At 44.6% G+C, this 13,273-nt stretch overlaps 1 protein-coding gene across 1 annotated transcript in view; it reads right to left on the bottom strand.

Moving 5' to 3' along the window:
• The window catches only part of LOC140208036 (uncharacterized), an 81,171-nt gene extending 69,327 nt beyond the window's left edge, over positions 1-11,844 (bottom strand). The window contains 1 exon segment of the mRNA XM_072276565.1: positions 11,797-11,844. The gene's annotated coding sequence lies outside the window, so the exon portion shown is untranslated.
• Between the last annotated feature and the right edge of the window lie 1,429 nt (positions 11,845-13,273).

The following is a 13,273-nucleotide window of genomic DNA, read 5'->3' as shown; positions in this document are numbered from 1 at the left end:
GCAGATATAAAACACAGCTGCAGTTGCTGGAAATACAGAGACGCACACACACAAAACGCAGGAAGAGCTCTGCAGTTCAGACAGTAACTAAGCAGAGTATACAGTCTAGGCATGCTGAAGGGGCTCGGCCTAAACGTTGTCTACATATTCCTCTCCACATTTGCTGCCTGATCTGCTGATTTCCTCCAGTGTTTTGCATTTTTTTCAATCAGTTTCCAAATGTTTCTGACCTTTCATCTGTAGGAACATCCTGCGGGCCTGATTCCTCTTCCTCCTCCTCCTCGTAAACTCTCAACCCCATATCTCTCTGGAGTCCCAAAGCCCTGACTCGGGCTGGTAATTCTTTGGTTTCTGACTCTGCTCCATCGAAGATTCACTCACTAGTCTGCTGTCAGACTTTAGAGGCACATTGCAACAACCCAGCTGTCTGAAGCACAGTCCTTTGAAATGAGTGAAAATGACACAAAACGTTCAAAAGAGCAGGAAAGAAGGAATTTAACCACCTTATTCCTGAGCCCTGGGGAATGTCAAAACCACAGTGAGCTCATCGCCATATTCAAGCTAGAGAAAATCATGCAGGAAATCCATACAGATGATGATGAGAGATATTGGTCATGGAATAGCCAGAGGCTTTTTTCCCCACGACTGAAATGGCTAACACAAGGGGGCATAGCGTTAAGGTGTTTGGAAGTAGTTGCAAGAGAGTTGTCAAAGGTAATGCTTTTACATAAACAGTGGTGGGTGTATGCAATGCACGGCCAGTGACGGTAGTGGAGGCGGATACAACTGAGTCTTTTAAGAGCTTAGATAGGTACATGGAGCTTAGAAAAATAGAGGGCCATCTGTGAGGGTAATTCTAGGCGGTTTCCAGAGCAGGTTACATGGTGTGGCACAACATTGTGGGCTGAACAGCCTGTAATGTGCTGCAGATTTCTATGATTCTATAAAATTAAAGGGAAATCTCTTCTCCGACGGAGTGGTGACTAGTTCCAACTCATCATCACAGGGAGAGAGAGAGAGGAACGTCGGAGATGGATTTTAAAATATGGAACAGAAACATGGGCAGGGACCAGATGGACTGAGTGGCCTCTCTAGTTTACATTGTGAGTTTGGTAGAGAGAGTAAGTACTTGTGACACGGGATTTGATACAGAACTGATTTATCTTTCACAGATCCACGATGTTAATCACTGGTCTAGTTTAAAGCTTATAACAGCAGAACAGACTCCTCCAATGCTCAGTGACCAGGGTTCAGTCCTGGGTGCGATGAACAGCCGCAAGAACTGCAGAATCTGGCAGTAACAGTCCCTCATGAACCTGATCGAGTTAGATAGGTTATTACAGAGTAAGGGAATCAAGGGTTATGGGGAAAAGGCAAGTAGATGGAGCAACTTGCTGGATGATCTTGCATCCAGCATCATTTTTCAGTGGTCCGATATCCACTTTCACCTCTCTTTTACGCTGTATGTAACTGAAAAAACATTTGGTATCCTCTTTAATATTACTGGCTAGCTCACCTATGTATTCCATCTTTTCCTTCTTAATTATTTTAGTTGCATCCTGTTGGTTTTTAAAAGCTTCCCAATCTTGGAGGAAGAGAAGATGGCAGCAATCCAGTGAATGATATCTGTAATCTGTCAAGTAGGGTGCCGTGCACAATTCTGATTTGATGGAGACAGACGTGAGAGAACGGAGGAACATCTGGAGAAACTTCTGAGATGCCTTTTTTGCTGCCGCTGTTACTGTGTGGTCCTGAATCTCCGGAGGGGAAGGCCCGGAGTCCTCGGCTTTGCTTGCTGCTCGGCGGCCGGAATGGAGTCGAGGCGCTCGGCAGAGATGGTGCTTGATGCTTGGTGTTGAAGGGCTCGTTGGAGGCTCGAAGTTTTCGGACGAACTCAGAGTCGGCTGGGGTCGGATGCTTCCAATGCATCAACAGTTGTCGGTGCCTGGAGGTTTATGACAGAGAGGGTTCCTCACTTCTGCCGCCTGCTATCAGGACTATTGGGAGTCGATGGGAACTTTGCATCTGTTTTTTTTTACCATTCCCATGGTCTGTTCTTTATCAAATTATGCTATTGCTTTGCACTGCTGTAACTATATGTTATAATTATGCGGTCTTGTCAGTGTTAATCTTTGGTTTGTCCTGTTTTTTTTGTGGTATCACTCTGGAGGAACATTGTATCATTTCTTAATGCATGGATGCAGTTCTAAATAACAATAAATGAGGACTGAGCGTCCTCATAATCTAATCTAATCCTCTAACTTCCTAGTAATTTTTGCTCTATGCCCTCTCTTTGGTCTTTATGTTGCCTTTGATTTCTTTTATCAGCCACGGTTTTGTCACCTTACCTTTAGAATACTACTTCCTCTTTGTGATTTATATATCCTGTGCCTTCAGAATTGCTTCCAGAAATTCCAGCCATCGCTGCTCTGTTTTCATCCCTGCCCATGTTCTTTTCAAATTAAATTTTGACCAATTCTTCTCTCTTGCTCTCAAATTCTCTTTATTCCACATCTAACTTCAGCATCTCCTTCTCTAATGTCCGGGTGAATTGGATTATATTAAGATCACTTGCCCCTAAGGGATATTCGATCTTAAGTGACCTAATTAATTCCGGTTCATTACAACACCCAGTCCAGAATAGCTGATCCCCAAGTGGGCTCAACCATGAGCTGCTCTAAAAAAAAAACTTCTTGTAGGCATTCTCGGAATTCCTCCTCGAGACCAACACCATCCTAATTCTCCTAATCACCTGCATGACAATCCCCCATGACTATTGTAACGTTGCCCTTTCGGCACGCACTTTCTATCTCCCATTGTAATTTGTGGACCACATACTCACTACTGTTTGGGGGTCTCTGTACAATTTCCATCAGGGATTTTTTTTTTTATTTTTACATTTGCTCTTCCTTAATTGTACCCACAGAGATTCTACACCTTCCAGCCCTTTGCCACCCCTTTCTAGTGATTTTATTTAATATTTTACCAACAGAGACACGCAGATGCGAGAAATCTAGAGAACTACACACAAAGTGCTGGAGGAGCTCAGCATGTCAGGCAGCATCTATGCATGAGAATCAACATTTCAGGCCAAGACCCTTCTTTGGGACTCCTGATATCCACATATCTGGAAAATCAACAAGCAAATACAATAGAAAGTAGTGCAAAATCGAGAAAACCTTTGACAAAATTTAGTTCAAGGCTGAAAAAAAACCTGCCAAACAGAGCTGAATAGTTGACAAATACAACAAAAGCAATAAACAGTTTCACCAATACCGACACTGACTTTTTCAATGAAAATATCTTGGTCCCATTTCAATCAGTAAAATTTACAAAGATAAATCAGAACTGAAATGACAACTTTAGAAAAGACTATTTAAACTCAACCCACTTAGATTAACAATACCTCGGACAGAAGGAGGAAGAGAAAAAACACACATGAAAACAAAAATCACACAACAGTCAGATAAAACTTCTAAATATATATTTCCATCAAAAATGAACAGGATTCAACGCTCCATGTGTGTATATGCAATCGTGATAAGAAATTCAGACCAGAAAATTTTAATGAGAGACCAACTCAGGCAAATGAATCATCACTATGGAAGAAAACATTAACCAGTGGAATGAGTATGACCCTCCATGGGAGACATCCCAATGATCTGAGCAGACGAGACGGTGACAAGGAAGCATCGAGCACCTGACTGAGAGTTGGAGACCTCTTCCCAGAAATAGAGGGGGGCCTTGCAGAAATACAGGACAAGGTGGTTAACAAAAGGAAGAAAAATTTAAAATACATGAAATACAAACAAACAAGAGAGTAAGTGCAGAAAATGCTCAGAGAAACCAGACACAATCCAACACATTGCAGGATCCTGCAGCAGTTTAACTCAATCTGATTACTTGCAAAGGCACAATCAAGTGGCAAATATCACTCACCAAATTCTTAATTTAAAATACAAACTCACAAATGCCCTCCGTTGCTTCATAAAGGCACCATAAATTCAAGCCTGATCCAGTTTTACAGTCAAAATCTTACAAATTATATGATAATCAACACATTATTTCAGATAGGACAATCCATAATAACCATCCAGATATAATATTACAGGATAAACAAGCAGGAACAACTCCCTCAATAGATAAAACCATTCCAAGCACACACGTTCCTCGACCAGTGGAGCACCTCACCACAGGTATTATTTGTGTCATCCGTCAGACAAACAAAAGATTTTCTCTGTCAATCAACCGCGCCCCGCTGCTGATTCCCTTCTCCTCATCATACGTTCTTACCCCGACCATTGTCCAGACCCCCAGACTCTGCCCTGTGCAGACCCGCCTCTGGTTTCTGACCCTGCTCCGTTGAATGTCCAACTGATGGTTTCCCATTCTGCTTTCAGTCTTTAGAGGCCAGTGGTGTTTTCTAACAACCCTTTAGAAGCAGGGAAAATGACCCATAATGTGGAAATGAGTCGTAATTAAGGAGGTTAACTACCAGTGTTATTTTTCCTCAGTCCAGAGATTTCAGCGGGAAGAACATCTCAGACAGAACTGCAGTCAGCTCGACTTCTTCAGTCTGCAGAAAATTCAACGGAAACCTCTTCACCCACAGAGTGGTGACTGTTTGGAACCCATCACCACAGGGAGAGCGAGAGATGAACAACAGGGAAGGACTTAAAAGGACTGTCGTGGAACAGAATCACTGGCAGGGTCCAGCCGGCCTGAGTTGACTCTCCACTGTACACTAGGTATGTTATAAATTCACTAAGTACGGGAGACAGAGTTCAAAATAGAACTGATTTATTTGTCTCAGATCCGGAATATTAAACTCCAGTCCCATTAAAGATGAATATGCAGCAGAAGAAACTCCTCCCATGCCCAGTGACCAGGGTGCAGAACTGGGTGTGGTGAGCAGCAGCAATAATTGCAGAGTTCAGCATGGACAGTCACTCTCGAAATTGCATTCAGCAACGGTGATAGACAAATATCCAGCAAGCAGCTTATTGAAACTTTCTCCCCAATGTGAACCCAGTAATGTGTCACAATGTTAGATGACTGAGTGAATCCCTTCCCACATTCACAGCAGGTGCACCACCTCTCCCCAGTGTGAACTGAATGATGCACATTTGGTGAAGATGGCTGAGAGAATCTCTTCCCAAAGTCTGAGCCGGTGATTGGCCTCTACCCAGGGTGAACTCGCTGGTGTCTCAGTAGATGAGATGATCGTGTGAATGCTTTCCCACATTCACAGCAGGCGAACGGCCTCTCTCCAGTGTGAACTCGCTGGTGTATCTGTAGATCAGATGGCCGTGCGAATTCCTTCTCACATTCACAGCAGGTGAACGGCCTCTCCCCAGTGTGAACTCGCTGGTGTGCCAGTAATTTGGATGACCGAGTGAATCCCTTCCCACATTCACAGCAGGTGAATGGCCACTCCACGGTGTGAACTGACTGGTGTGCCAGTAGTTTGGAAGACTGATTGAATTCTTTCCCACATTCCGAGCAGGAGAATCGCCACTCCCCAGTGTGAAGTGACTGGTGTGCCAATAGGGTGGATGATTCAGTGGATCGCTTTCCACAGTCTGAGCAGGTGAACGGCTTCTCCCCAGTGTGAACTCGCTGGTGTCTCTGTAGGGTAGATGATTGATAGAATCCCTTCCCACAGTCTGAGCAGGTGAATGGCCTCTCCCCAGTGTGAACTCGCTGGTGTATCTGCAGGTTGGATGATCGAGTGAATCCCTTCCCACAGTCTGAGCAAGTGAACGGCTTTTCCCCAGTGTGAACTCGCTGGTGTATCTGTAGATCAGATGGCCGTGCGAATTCCTTCTCACATTCACAGCAGGTGAATGGCCACTCTCCGGTGTGAACTGACTGGTGTGCCAGTAGTTTGGAAGACTGATTGAATTCTTTCCCACATTCTGAGCAGGAGAACCGCCACTCCCCAGTGTGAAGTGACTGGTGTGCCAATAGGGTGGATGATTCAGTGAATCCCTTTCCACAGTCTGAGCAGGTGAACGGCTTCTCCCCAGTGTGAACTCGCTGGTGTCTCTGCAGGGTAGATGATTGATAGAATCCCTTCCCACAGACTGAGCAGGTGAATGGCCTCTCCCCAGTGTGAACTCGCTGGTGTATCTGCAGGTTGGATGATCGAGTGAATCCCTTCCCACAGTCTGAGCAAGTGAACGGCTTTTCCCCAGTGTGAACCCGCTGATGACACTGTAGGTGGGATGACCGAGTGAATCCCTTCCCACAGACTGAGCAGATGAACGGCCTCTCCCCAGTGTGAACTGACTGGTGTCTCTGTAGGGTGGAAGAGTGTGGGAATCTCTTCCCACAATCTGAGCAGGTGAAATCCCTCTCTGCAGTGTGAACTGACTGGTGTCTCAGTAGCTGAGATGATCTAGTGAATCCCTTCCCACAGTCCGAGCAGGTGAATGGCCGCTCCCCGGTGTGGACTCGCTGGTGTGCCATCAGGTCAGATGACCGAGTGAATCCTTCCCCACAAATTCAGCAGATGAACAGCCTCTGCCCAGTGTGAACTGACTGGTGTGTCCACAGGTGGGAAGACCGACTGAATCCCTGCTCACACACAGAACAGATGAATGGCCTTTTCCCAGTGTGAACTTGCTGATGTACCTTCAGTTGAGATGACTGAGTGAATCCATTCCCACTGTCTGAGCAGGTGAACAGCCTCTCCGCTCTGTAAAATGACGGACGTGCCAGTCAGTCAGATGATCCAAGTGAATCCCTCCCCACAGTCTGAGCAGGAAGGATGGTCGGTTGAATCCTTTGCTCCACTTCTTCAGTACCTAGACAGAAACAGCAAAACTGGCATGCTGCGTTCGAGATTCCCACATTCCGTGTCATGTCTAACCTGTAAAAAGATTTACAAAATCCATCAATGGGTGAAGGATTTCAGACGAGATCACTTGATTTGCCAAGGAATGATCTGACAACATACTGTTACAGTGAGGTTCAACCCAAGTTGGAGAGAGAAATCATCTTCTAACTGGGCACAGTGCTGGTATCTGGAATGACCATCAAATTCTGATGCTCTTCCTGTCTCTAGAAGAATGAGGCATTTCTGCCATCTCCAATCTGTGCCCTGGCTCAGTCTGACTGTCTCCATTGGTATTATTCCCTGTTCCCACTGAGCTGCATGGGTGCCTGGCCCCACAGTAACTGAAACACTCTCATGCAAATAGCCTTTGTTGACGTGCAGCTGGGATTTTCTTTTATGTACTGTTAATTTAAAGTGCCAGTTTTAACGCCATATAAATATCTCCTACTCAGATGTATGGTTGGTCTGCACAGCTGTTAAAAGGAATTAGAGTGAATGTTAGTATTATTTAAGGTTCTTGTCACAGTCATAGAAAAGTACAACACAGAAATAGGCCCTTTGGCCCATCTAGTTTGTGCTGAACTATTTAAACTTTCTACACCCATACCCCTACCATCCAGGTACCTATACAAACCTCTTAAGTGTTGAAATTGAGCTTGCATGCACCACTTGTGCTGGCTGCTCATTCCACACCTGGTTAACCGTCTGTGTGAAGATGTTTCCCCTCTTGTTCCCCTTAACGCTTCACCTTTCACCCTTAACCCATGGCCTCTGGTTGTAGTCCCACTCAATCTCAGTGGTAAAAGCCAGCTTGCATTTACCCTATCTATACCCCTCATAATTGTGTTATAACTCCATCAAATCTCCCCTCAATCTTCTACGTTCCAAGTAATAAAGTCCTGACATGTTCAATCTTTCTTTATGACCCAAGTTCTCCAGACCTGGCAACATCCTTGTGAATTTTATCTGAACTCTTTGAACCTCTTTTACATCTTTCCTGCAGGTTGGTGACCAAAACTGCACACAATACTCCAAATTAGGCCTCACCAATGTCTTGTACAACATCAACTCCTGTACTCAGTACTTTGGTTTTAAAGGGCAATGTGCCAAAATCATTCTTTCCATTCCTATTGAACTGTGACACCACTTTCAGTGAATTATAGACCTGTATTCCCAGATCCCTTTCTTCTACAACACATCTCAGTGCCCGACCAGTCACTGTGTTAGACCTACACTGGTAGGTCCTACCAAAGTGCAACACCTCACACTTGTCTGCATGAACTTCCATTTTCCATCTCTGAAGCCATTTTTCCAGCTGGTCCAGTTCACACTGCAAGCCATGATAGTATTCCTCGCACTACACCCCTAGTCTTGGTTTCATCCAAAAATTTGCTGATCCAGATTACTGATACAGATGACAAACAACAACAGATCCAGCACTGATCCGTGTGGCACACCACTAGTCACAGGCCTCCGGTCAGACAGGCAATCATCTGCTACCACACTCTGGCTTCTCCCAAAGACAGTGACTCATCCAATTTACTATCTCATCTTGAATGCTGAGTGACCGAACCTTCTTGACCAACCTCCCATATGAGATTTTGTCAAGTGCCTTGCTGAAGTCCATGTGGACAACATCCACTGCCTTGTCTTCATCCACTTTCCTGATAACTTCCTCGAGAAATTCTATAAGATTGGTGAGACATGACCTACCATGCACAAAGCCATGCTGCCTATCCTTAATCAGTCCTCATCTATCCAAATACTTATATATCCGGTTCCTGCACATACCTTCCAATAACTTTCACACTACTGATGTCAAGCTCACCAACGTAGAATTTCCTCATTTATTTTTAGAGCCTTTCTTGAACAGCGGAACAACATTGGCTGTCCTCTAATCCTCCAGTACCTCACCTGTCACTGAGGATGATCAAAATATCTGTGCCTGGGCTCTGAAAATTTCTGCACTTGTTTTCCGCAGGGTCCCAGGGAATAACTTACCAGGCCCTGAGGATTTATCCATGGTAATTTGCCTTGAGACAGCAAACACCTCCACCTCTGTAATCTGTACAGGGTCCATGAAGTTGATGCTGCTTTGCCTCACTTCTATAGACTCTGTGTCTATCTCCGGTGTAAATACGGCTGCAAAAAAAAATCTCCCCCATCTATTTTGTCTCTTCATATGGATTACCATTCTGATCTTCCAGAGGATTAATTTTTCCCTTGCAATCTTTTTGCTCTTAACATATCTGCAAAATCCCTGAGGATTCTCCTTCACCTTGTCTGCTGGGGCAATCTCATGCCTTCTTTTATTTCTTTCATAAGTGTTCACTTGAATTTCCTGTACTTCATAAGTACCCCATTTGTTCCTATCTGCCTGTACCTGGTATGCACCTCCTTTTTATTGATCTGGGAGATGACAGCCAAAGGGGTGATAGAGCTGCATGGTGGGAGGTGGGTGTCTGGGGAGAGGGGGTTAAAGTGAAGTTGCTCAAGTTTTTCATTCCTGACTTTATCTGAAGTCTGAACAACATCTGTCTCCACAACTCTGCACTATATGTTCTGTTATTCAGGCTCCTCATGTTAGCCATTTCAGCCCTGGGAAAAGCCTCTGGCTATCCACATGATCAATGCCCCTCATCATCTTAGACACCTAAAAAAGGCTTTAAACATAAACAAGGGAATTATACATTGATTTGAGGATTTGTTTGAAGTATACAAAATTATGAGGGTATAGATAGGATAAATGCAAGCAGGCTTTTACCACTGAGTTTGGATGGGATGACAACCAGAGGTCATGGGTAAGTGGGGAAGGTGAAAATTTAAGGGGAACATGTGGAAAACCTCTCAGTGAAATGGTTGTGAGAGTGTGGAATGAGATGCCAGCACAAGTGGTGCATGCCAGCTCGATTCCACCATTGATGAGAAGTTTGAATGGGTATCTGTCTCCTGAGTAAATAAGATACAAAAATACTATGTAAAATCTCCCCTATCTATTTTGCCTCCTCGTATAGTCATACTTTATTGATCCGGGGGGAAGTTGGTTTTTGTTACAGTTGCACCATAAATAATAAATAGTAATAAAACCATAAATAGTTAAATAGTAATATGTAACTTATGCCAGTAAATTATGAAATAAGTCCAGGACCAGCCTATTGGCTCAGGGTGTCTGACCCTCCAAGGAAGGAGTTGTAAAGTTTGATGGCCACAGGCAGGAATGACTTCCTATGACGCTCTGTGCTGCATCTCGGTGAAATGAGTCTCTGGCTGAATCTACTCCTGTGCCCACCCAGTGCATTATGTAGTGGATGGGAGACATTGACCAAGATGGCATGCAACTTGGACAGCATCCTCTTTTCAGACACCACCATGAGAGAGTCCAGTTCCATCCCCACAACATCACTGGCCTTACGGATGAGATTGTTGATTCTGTTGGTGCCTGCTACCTTCAGCCTGCTGCCCCAGCACACAACAGCAAACATGATTGCACTGGCCACCACAGACTCATAGAACATCCTCAGCATCGTCCGGCCGATGTTAAAGGACCTCAGTCAGTTTTAATTCCCTAACTAACAAATCCACTATCATCCCTTTGAATTCCCTCTGCTAGGTAGTTCCCCCTGACAGTTTCTAAAGTGGTCCACCTGTTGTTGTGTGGGATGGCAACAAGAGTACTCTGCAATGGCTATTTAACCTCATTCCCCTTCCTGACTTTCACCCAGTTTCCTGTGTCCTGCACCTTGGGTGTAACTCACCTCTCTTCATGTCATATCCATCACCCCCTTCAACTCCCAGATGATCTGGAATTCATCCATTTCGAGTTCCAACTCCCTAACATGTAGGGTTACAAGCTGCAGCTGGATGCCCATCTTGTAGGTGAGGGTGTCAAGGACACTGGAGGTCTCCCCACCTTCCCACCAATGTCCCCTCAAATTAGCAATGACCGGTGTGCCGAAAAATCTTGTGCTGTGCAATTTTCACCCAGTGATAACAAAATGTGCACACTGAATTTTAAATAGAGAGGAATTTATTTTAACAGCTAGCAAATCACTGTTAATAAGATTTCCTCTGGGTTTGATCAAGTTCATCTGCACTCTCACACAACCTATGTAGCAGGCCTGTAGAGGGTGATGAAGGATTTTCTCACTCCAGTTTTTGCACACCGTCCATATCTGATTTGTTTGCTAAATGACACTTTAAAAAGTTAATTTCCAAATATCACTCCACTTCCTCCCACTTGCAAATTCTCCAGCAACTTTTGCATTCCCACAATACACACAGGTATTACCAGTTTCTGTATTGCACATAAATATTTCCCCTGAACCCTTCCCCAAGTGACTGACAGCCGATGAATATGAAGGGAAGGGCAGTAGTCTGTCTCATTGGAGTCTGGCACATTTGTGATGTGAAAGCTACTTGCTGCCCAGGATACAGTTGTGATATCATTATGTACCCACAGAGAATGAATCAAAACATGTTCCCACGGGTAGAAAGGTCCAGAACAAGAGGAGGTAGAACAAGCAACACACACAAGATGCTGGAGGAACTCAGCAGGCCAGGCAGCATCTATGGAAAAGAATACTAATGCTGAATTCCTCCAGCATTTTGTGTGTGTTGCTTGGATTTTCAACATCTGCAGATTTTCTCGTTTGTGATTGGAGGTAGAACAAAGATGATTTTCTCAACTGCTGATGTAAAAGATTTTGTTCCCTTTCTCCGAGTTCCTAATCCTTGCATTTCGACAGCTGGAGCTCAGCTCTGTCTGACAGATCCATCGGTTCCCACTCCCTCATCAGCCGGAAGCTCCCCGGGGCCCGTGCACGGATCGTGGGTCTGAGAGAGAGGGAAGAGAGCAGGACTGTCCCGGGATTGCGGCTCACGGTGTCCGGAGCTCACAGCAATTGTCCCGAGTTCGGTGTTGAAAGTCCGCACCACAACCGGGGAATATCTCTTACCTGGAGCCGATTTCGCGAGAGGCCTTTTATGTACTGAGCGCATGCGCGATATTCGCGAACAGCCGCAACTCTGACGCCTGCGCATTCGATCGGTGCTTCAGCGAACATTGCTGCGCAGAGCTTTCTGGGTAATCAGGGTGCCATTAAAAGTTCCTGCAAGCACCGGTTCCATGTCCATACCTCAGGTTTTTTTTTGTGTAGAAAACTCAGCAGCTCTTTCACTGCAGACAGCAGCTCCCATAAACGATGCACTTAATATCAGCAAACTTTCCGCGTGTCTAATGCCAAAGTAGAACTATCATGTTTGTTGTTGCGTGCTGGGGCAGCAGGGTGAGGGTAGCAGACACCAACAGAATCAACAAACTCATCCGAAAGGCCAGTGATGTTGCGGGGATGGAACTGGACTTTCTCACGGTGGTGTCTGAAAAGACGATGCTGTCTAAGTTGCATGCCATCTTGGACAATGTCTCCCATCCACTACTTAATGTACTGGGTTGGCACAGGAGTAGATTCAGCCAGAGACTCATTCCACCAAGATGCAGCACAGAGCGTCATAGGAAGTTATTCCTGCCTGTGGCCATCAAACTTTACAACTCCTCCCTTGGAGGGTCAGAAACCCTGAGCCAATAGACTGGTCCCGGACTTATTTCATAATTTACTGGCATAATTTACATATTACTATCTAACTATTTATGGTTCTATTACTATTTATTATTTATGGTGCAACTGTAACAAAAACCAATTTCCCCCAGGATCAAAAAAGTATGACTATGAATGTGAACCTTATTACAATTGCAGATATATAGCACAAAAGATTCTGCAGTTTCTGGAAATGTAGACACATGCACACAAAATGCTGGAAGAACTCTGCAGTTCAGGTAGCAACTAAGCAGAGGGGTACACAGTCTAGGCATGCTGGAGGGGCTCGGCCTAAACATTGTCTATTTATTCCTCTCCACATTTGCGGCCTGATCTGTTCATTTCCTCCAGTATTTTGCAGAAAATAGCCACTTTTTTTCAATCAAACAGTTTCAGAATGTTTCTGATCTTTCATTTTAGCCACATCCTGCTGGTCTGATTCTTTTTCCTCCTCCTCCTTGTAAACTCTAGTTCCCATCTCTTTCTGGAACCACAAAGCCCTGATTCAAGCTGGTAACTCTTTGGTTTCTGACTCTACAGCATCAAAGATTTACTTGCTGGTCTGCTGTCAGACTTTAGAGACGCATTGCAGCGGTCTGAGGCACAGTCCTTTGAATGAGTGAAAATGACACAAAACGTTGAAAAGAACAGGGAAGAAGGAGCTTAACCACCTTAGACCAGAGCCCTGAAGAACGTCAAAACCACAGTGAACTCATCGTTTTATTCAACCTGGAGAGATGCCTGCAAGAAATTCTTTATTTTCAAATCTTTTCATTGTTATATTATACAAAAGAAATAACATGAGCACATTGAAGTAACAACACCTACAATGTCTCAA

Source organism: Mobula birostris, chromosome 13 (assembly GCF_030028105.1).
Source record: "Mobula birostris isolate sMobBir1 chromosome 13, sMobBir1.hap1, whole genome shotgun sequence".
NCBI lineage: Eukaryota > Metazoa > Chordata > Chondrichthyes > Myliobatiformes > Myliobatidae > Mobula > Mobula birostris.
This window is presented reverse-complemented; position numbering and strand designations above follow the sequence as displayed.